Source organism: Pinus tabuliformis, chromosome J, assembly GCF_031772625.1.
Source record: "Pinus tabuliformis cultivar Carrire ecotype Pingquan chromosome J, CPIR1, whole genome shotgun sequence".
In the NCBI taxonomy this organism is placed as follows: domain Eukaryota; kingdom Viridiplantae; phylum Streptophyta; class Pinopsida; order Pinales; family Pinaceae; genus Pinus; species Pinus tabuliformis.
In genome coordinates, this window is record NC_142295.1 from 1,303,442,575 (window position 1) to 1,303,449,634 (window position 7,060).

Consider the following 7,060-nt stretch of genomic DNA (forward strand, 5'->3'; position numbering starts at 1 on the left):
AAGAAATACTTGCAGCCAGAGAATGAAGCAACAGGAAGTGGACCACATAAATCACTATGCACAAGCTGTAAAGGGGTTGAGGCGTGCCAAGAGGCACGTTTTTCAAAACTGTCCCGATGATGTTTTCCGAGTACACATCCGGAACAAACACCATCTCTGCAAGATACCATAGGAAAACCCGTCACCATATTTTCTTTACATAGATGCTGAAGGGAGCGATAGTTTAAGTGATCAAATCGCTCATGCCAAAGTTTGATAACTTCATCATTATGAGCAACAAATACTGAGGGAAGATTTGATGACCCAAAGTTGTGAAACTTATACAACCTTGTGGAATCATCAGCAATGCCAGTAGCTAGAATCTGTTTAGGATCTCTCAGATCCTTGATTACAACATCATGAGGTGAAAATTCAACAATTTTACCTTCACCTGAATGAGTTATTTGATATACAGATAGAAGGTTGCAGGATAAGGTTGGAACCCATAATACATCATTAAACTGACCATTGTCTAGATGAACAGTTCCAGTCCCTACAACATTAAGAGATCTATCATCACCAACATATATATTTTTGGTGTTACAATCATTTAAAGAATAAAACATGGCTTGGTTTTTGGCCATGTGATAAGAGGCTCCAGAATCAATGAGCCACTCATGAGAATGAGAAGAAGAAGATACATTTAATGCATAACTAGACTGAGACGATTGACAACGACATGCAGAAAGTGCCATTCCTGAAGTTGAAGTTGAAGTATGCTCCACATGGATGTTATGCTTCTTCATTGCGGATTCCAAGGCTTCCATCTTCTTAAAGCATTTAGATTCTAAGTGGCCATCTCGATTACAAAAGTTACAATGTCTATCAGTCTTCTTCCATTTGTTTTTATTGGTCTTATCATTTTGCTGAAATTATCTTTCAGTTTGAGGTTGAGTTTGCTTAGGACCCTTGTTTGGTTTAGGACCATTCTTTTTAGGATATGACTTCTTAGGATTCTTGGAATCTGGTTGCTGCTGGGCGGCTAACGCTTTCTTGGAAGAGTTTCCAAGATTAAGAAGACCAAGGTGTAAGAGTTTTTCTTGTTCTCTTATTAAAGAATCACAAAAAGAGTCAAAGGAAGGGGCCTTGTAGTCTTTTCCTTGACAAATGAAAGCTTCCCTTGTAGAATGGAAAGTGGAAACAAATACAGAGTAGGCTGATCCCAACTTAGTAAGGATGGAATAAATAAGGTTACTATCTTCTTTCTTAACCTTAACACCTTCCAAGAGATATCTAAGGGTCTTGAATTTGGACAAAAAATCTTCAATGCAAGAAAAATTATTAGGATCCAATGTAAGCAACTCATTTTCAAGTTGATGGGCTCTAATTTCATTTTTAATCCCAAAAACTTTAGTGATTTGTTCCAATGCTTCATGAGGAGTATCAAGTTCTGCAATATGGAATCTAAGATGAGGAGAAATAGACATCCCTATCAAACCACGTGCTTGATCTTGTCTATTTTCCCATTTTGCAGCCTTGTCTTCATCTTTTGGTTTCTTCTCTTGGCCTGTGGCTATTCTGTAGAGACCTTTACTTCTAAGTAAATCTTCCATGTAGGATATCCATTGGAAGTAGTTAGCGCTGTCAAGAATGACTTGGCATGGACTTTCCATTTTAAAAAAAAATTGAAGCTGAAGATGCTGAAAGTAAGTGTTCCAATGGATAGATCCCGAAAAATTAGGCGGTTTTAAAGAAAACGGCTCTCAAAAAGGCTTCTGGAGGAAGACGTTATGGCTTTTTGAAAAAAAATTGTTGAAGTTGCCGGCAAAGTGCGCGAATGTGCGGAAATGAAAAAATCTGCCCCCACAAAATGGAGACTTGAACCCAAGACCTCTACTCTCTTAAAATAGCTTTGAACCAATTGATCTATACAAAAAAATTGAGAGAGAGAGAGAGAGAGGGGGGGGGGCCTTGGTTTGTGTGCTTGCCTTGAGAAAGCTCTTTTTCCCTACAAAACACAAAACCCAACACGGACATGCAAAGAAAACGAACCTTATGGCTCGAAGTTAGCTTTAGCCAAAAAACTAGATATTTTTAAAAAATGAACCTTGCGGCTCAAAGTTAGCTTTAGCCGAAAAACTAAATATTTTTCTCAATGTTTCTGATTTTCCAAGATCACACTAAGGTGCAGGGAAAAGAGCATACGCATGAGAAATATCCTTCCTTTCTGTTTCTGATTTGCCCAGATCACACAGAGTTGCAGGGAAAAGAGCATACGTAGAAATGAAAGGTATAGATCCGGTTAAAAAAAAGCTAAATAAACCGAAACCGAAATAAGCAGAGAGAAAATAACAGTAAACTGCAAATAAAGACTGTATACCTCCAGATCTTAAAAATGACGCAGCTAGGGCTACCGGAAACCTTTTCGCGTGAAACGAAATGGGTTCCTCACTGGAACAGATGCTCCGAACACAACAGAGCAGTCCTCTCGGCCCGAAAGCAGTCAGAAACAGCAGATCTAGGAAACGGCAGTCGGATGCAGTTCTACCGGCTTCAGATTTGGATCACCAACGGACGCGGCCCTAAAATAGCTCTGATACCATGTAAGAATTTACAGGGTAAGTTCCTCAGAAAGAACACCAAAAGGACACCGCTCGCAACCAGATCACAGATCAATACACCAATATTTTTGACATGGTTAAAACCCTCAAAGAGGGAAACAGTCCACGGCTTGTGCCAACGTGGCTACTACAGGCAGTTTATTAATCAAAGAATGAAAATTTACATAAGCTTCTCTCATGCACGGATTACCCGAAAAATGACCCTCCATGCGCTTTAAATAGAACTCATGGACCAATCGGGTGTCAAGCCACGGATCAAGTGTCGGTAATACCGATGAGAGAGTGAACCGTCGGATCACTACATATCGTGACCGTCGGATTGTAAGTTACAAAATGTACAATGGTAAAGAAACACACTTTACCTAACTCTATACCTAACTCTATACTAGACCAAGTTGAACTTAACTATTTCCTATGTGTCGGAATATCCTAACAGATAAAGACATTAAATTTTATGGGTAAAGGTGATATCTATCAAGAAGAATATGCTAAAATTATCGATTTGTGTATCAGATGCTTCAAGGGTAGTACATTATTGAAACTAGTAGAACACGATGTGATCACCAGGGATAGCAAAATCTCTTGCGGAAGCATTACTTGTACTGAAATAGGCAACCTGCTAGAAGATTTCAAAATGGATATCCTAGGAACCTTGAAAACACAATTAGACATCATGCAAGCCAAGTAGAAGGAGGCTGAAGCATAACAAAACCTGGTTATTTTCTTCCCTTGATGCAGGAAGAAACATAGTCATAAAGAATGTCCACTCGATATGGTGTAGATTTGTGCCATATGCACTAAAGAACATGCCACAAAAAATTACCCATTGCTCCCAAGATTAAAAGTAGTTTTTAAAGAGGCAGAGAAAGAACCAGTCTACCTGTTAAATCATCGTCGCCAATGGTAAGCACGACAAACATGTATGCCTACTGACCCATCTTCACTTTCTCAGCACTCATAATATAATTCTCAGTAATACACAGGAGCTACATGACAAAATTAGCCACATTTTCCTAATTGGTCACCACAAGAATTCTTTATGCCACCTTGGTCCAATCAATCAAATCCAAATAATAGTTGGACAAATTCCTCTTAATCTCCACCATTCTGGTATAACAATCCATATCCATCTCAATGGCTCCCCTCCACTTCACAAAACCAAAACTAGTAGTCAAGCTAGCAAAAACCTACAAACTAGCGAGCAGGAACAATCCCCCTGCCTCAACCTATGTTGCCAACACCTTACACCTTGCAGCAGAATCCTCAACCCAATCTATGACCACAGCTCCCATCCTAGCCCAACCCAAATCCCAACAACAGACCAGTTCAGTTGGTACAAATTATTGAAGGGCTAAATCTAGAAACTGAGTTGAGAGAGTGTAATGAACTCAAATTGAGGTCCAGACGAATAATTAAGTCAGAGGAGGATAAAAATATACAAATAGAAGAACCACTACCTGTAGAACAAACACCTCAAAAAGAGAGTACAGCTAAACCGAAAAGCCACGTACAAACTATTTCCTCTTCTCCACCATTCCCATAAAGATTGATTATGCCTCGCCCAATCGAATATCCCAATTTTGATCTCCTGGGAGAATTAAAAAATATTTGTGTAAAAATACCCCTCCTCAAGGTTGTTCAAGAGATTCCAATCTATTCGAAAGGAATTAAGGAATTGTGTACCAAAAATACTACAGGGAAAATAAAAGCAACACCAACTGTCCATGTACTCGGAACTTTGTTTGATTTATTATCAGGCAGAGAAACATCGGTGGAATATGAGGACCTAGGAAACCCTGTAATCACAGTAACCTTTCCCAATGCATTAGTCGATCTAGGGGCATACATTAATATTCTCACAACAAAACATTTGAAAGACTTGGCATCACAACCTTAGATCCAACTATGAGCTTGCTAGAATTTGCTGACTGATTAGTTGTCAAACCAGAAGGGACATTATAGGATGTAATGGTGTTTGTAGTTTCTTGGAAATACCCAATAGATTTCTTCATTATTAATCCTAGAAACTGAATAGATGGGCACCCTCTAATATTAGGAAGACCTTGCCTAGCAACCGAAGAAGCTTATATAAGCTATCGAATAGGCAGTATGACTATAGCAAGAGGAAGTAATGTGAAGAAACTAGCATTATATCCTCCAGCTCAACGAAGCCTAACTATAATAAAAACTAGGAAACAATGTGTAACATATTTAACTGAAAATATTCGATCACCACTAACTGTAGAAGATGCTCCTGAATTTAAAGATCAAACAGAAGATGACATTATTAATCCTTACATTAACCACCAAGTTGCCGCATCTAATCCAAAATGTCGCATGATTGAAGCAGCCTTGGATAACGAAATGGAAAAAGATCCCTGAAAATATATTAATTACCAAAAAATACCAACAACAATTGTTTATAATAGTAAACCCATTGAAATTGAGCCACGGAAAGTCCTAAACATTAACAAAAAACTCACTGATGACCAATAGCAAAGGCTTATCCAACTCCTTAGAAAATATAAAGAGAATTTTGCTTGGGATTACCTGGATATGAAAGGGATTGACCCCTAATTATGTGTGCACCACATCTATACTGAGAAAGATGTGAGACCCATTCAACAACCTCAATGAAGATTAAACCCTCACCTAAAGGATGTTGTTAAAGACGAACTACAAAAACCGCTAGATGTAAACTTCATCTATCCTATATCTGATAGAAAATGGGTTTCTCCATTAGTTGTGGTTACTGAGAAGAATGGGAAGTGGCGTATATATGTCGATTATAGAGAGCTTGATAGAGAAACAGAAAAATATCATCTTACCCTCTTGTTCATTAACCAGGTTCTAGACACATTGGAAGGTAAAAAATTCTTCTCTTTCGTAGAGGGCTTCAGTGGCTACAACCAAGTCAAAATCACCACTAAAGACCAAGATAAGACTACCTTCACCTGCCCCTCAGGCATGGTTTCTTACAGGGTATTACCTTTTAGACTGTGCAATGCACCTACCACATTCTAGAGAGCCATACTCAGCATCTTCGCAAACTTGATAAACGAGGGACATGAGGTGCACATGGACGATTTTACACCCTATGGAGATGACTTCGAGCTACCATTAAAGACATTAGAGAAATTCATGGAAAGATGCATTGATACTAGGCTATGGTTAAGCCACGAGAAATGCCACATCATGATGATCGAAGGCTTCATCCTGGTTCATACATCTTAGCAACTGGAATTCAGGTAGATTCAACAAAAAATTAGAATATCCTCTTAATACCTACCCCCTACTCTCAAACTGAGGTACGTAGTTTTTTGGGATTTTCTGGATATTTTCAAAGATTTATAAAGAAATTCTCTCAAATTGTTCCATCATTATATGCTTTGACAGGAAATATAGATTTTATACGGATTGACAAATGTGACATTGCCTTTGAAGAATTAAAATGGCTAGTATCAGTAGCCGCAGTATTACGGGGCCCGAAATAGGATTTGCCATTCCAGATTTCATCTGGTGCATTAGATACGGCCATTGGAGCAGTTCTAGGCCAAGAAGAGGATAAGAAACCTTATGAGATATACTTCATTAGTGCAAATTTAACTCCTCCTGAGTTGAATTACACCATGACCGAGAAAGAGTTTCAAGTTGTAATCTATGCTATTAACAAATTCAGACACTATATAATAGAATACCATGTAGTTTTGTATACTGATCACTATGCTATCAAATATTTAGCTAATAAACCTATTACAAATGGAAGAGTACACGATGGTTAATCCTTTTGCAAGAATTTGATATAACAATAAAGGATTGACCAGGAAAGGAAAATATGGTGGAAGACTTCCTCTCACGTGTGCCAAAAGCAGATGACGTAGTGGCAGTAGAAGACTAGTTCCCCGATGACCACCTATTTGTTGTAATTGTGAAAACACCATGGTATGCAGATGTAATGAATTACCTAGTAGTGGGAAAATTACCCAAGCACCTGATGCCCAGAGAAAGAAAATTAATAGTGTAACGCAACAATCAGTTGTCATGGATGAGAGGATACCTCTTTCACATAGGAGCAAATATCAATATCCGCAGGTGTGTCAAAGAAGACAAAATCTATGATATCCTAAAAACCTACCACGATGGACCTTATGGTGGAAACTTTGAAGACTGCAGGACTGGACATAAAATGTTACAGATGTGCCATTATTGGCCCACCATTTTTAATGACGCCAAGCAATTTGTCTAGGCATGCACTAGCTGCCAAAGAATGGGTTGCCCTGGCTAGTCTGACGAGATGCCCCTATATCTAGAGTTATTCATCGAACCTTTTGGATGTTGGGTGTTAGATTTCAATGGCCCAATAAACCCATCATCTAATCAAAAGACATTGATACTGGTTGCAATAGAATATGTGACTAAACGGGTTGAGGCAGAAGCATTACCAAGGGAAACAGAGGAAA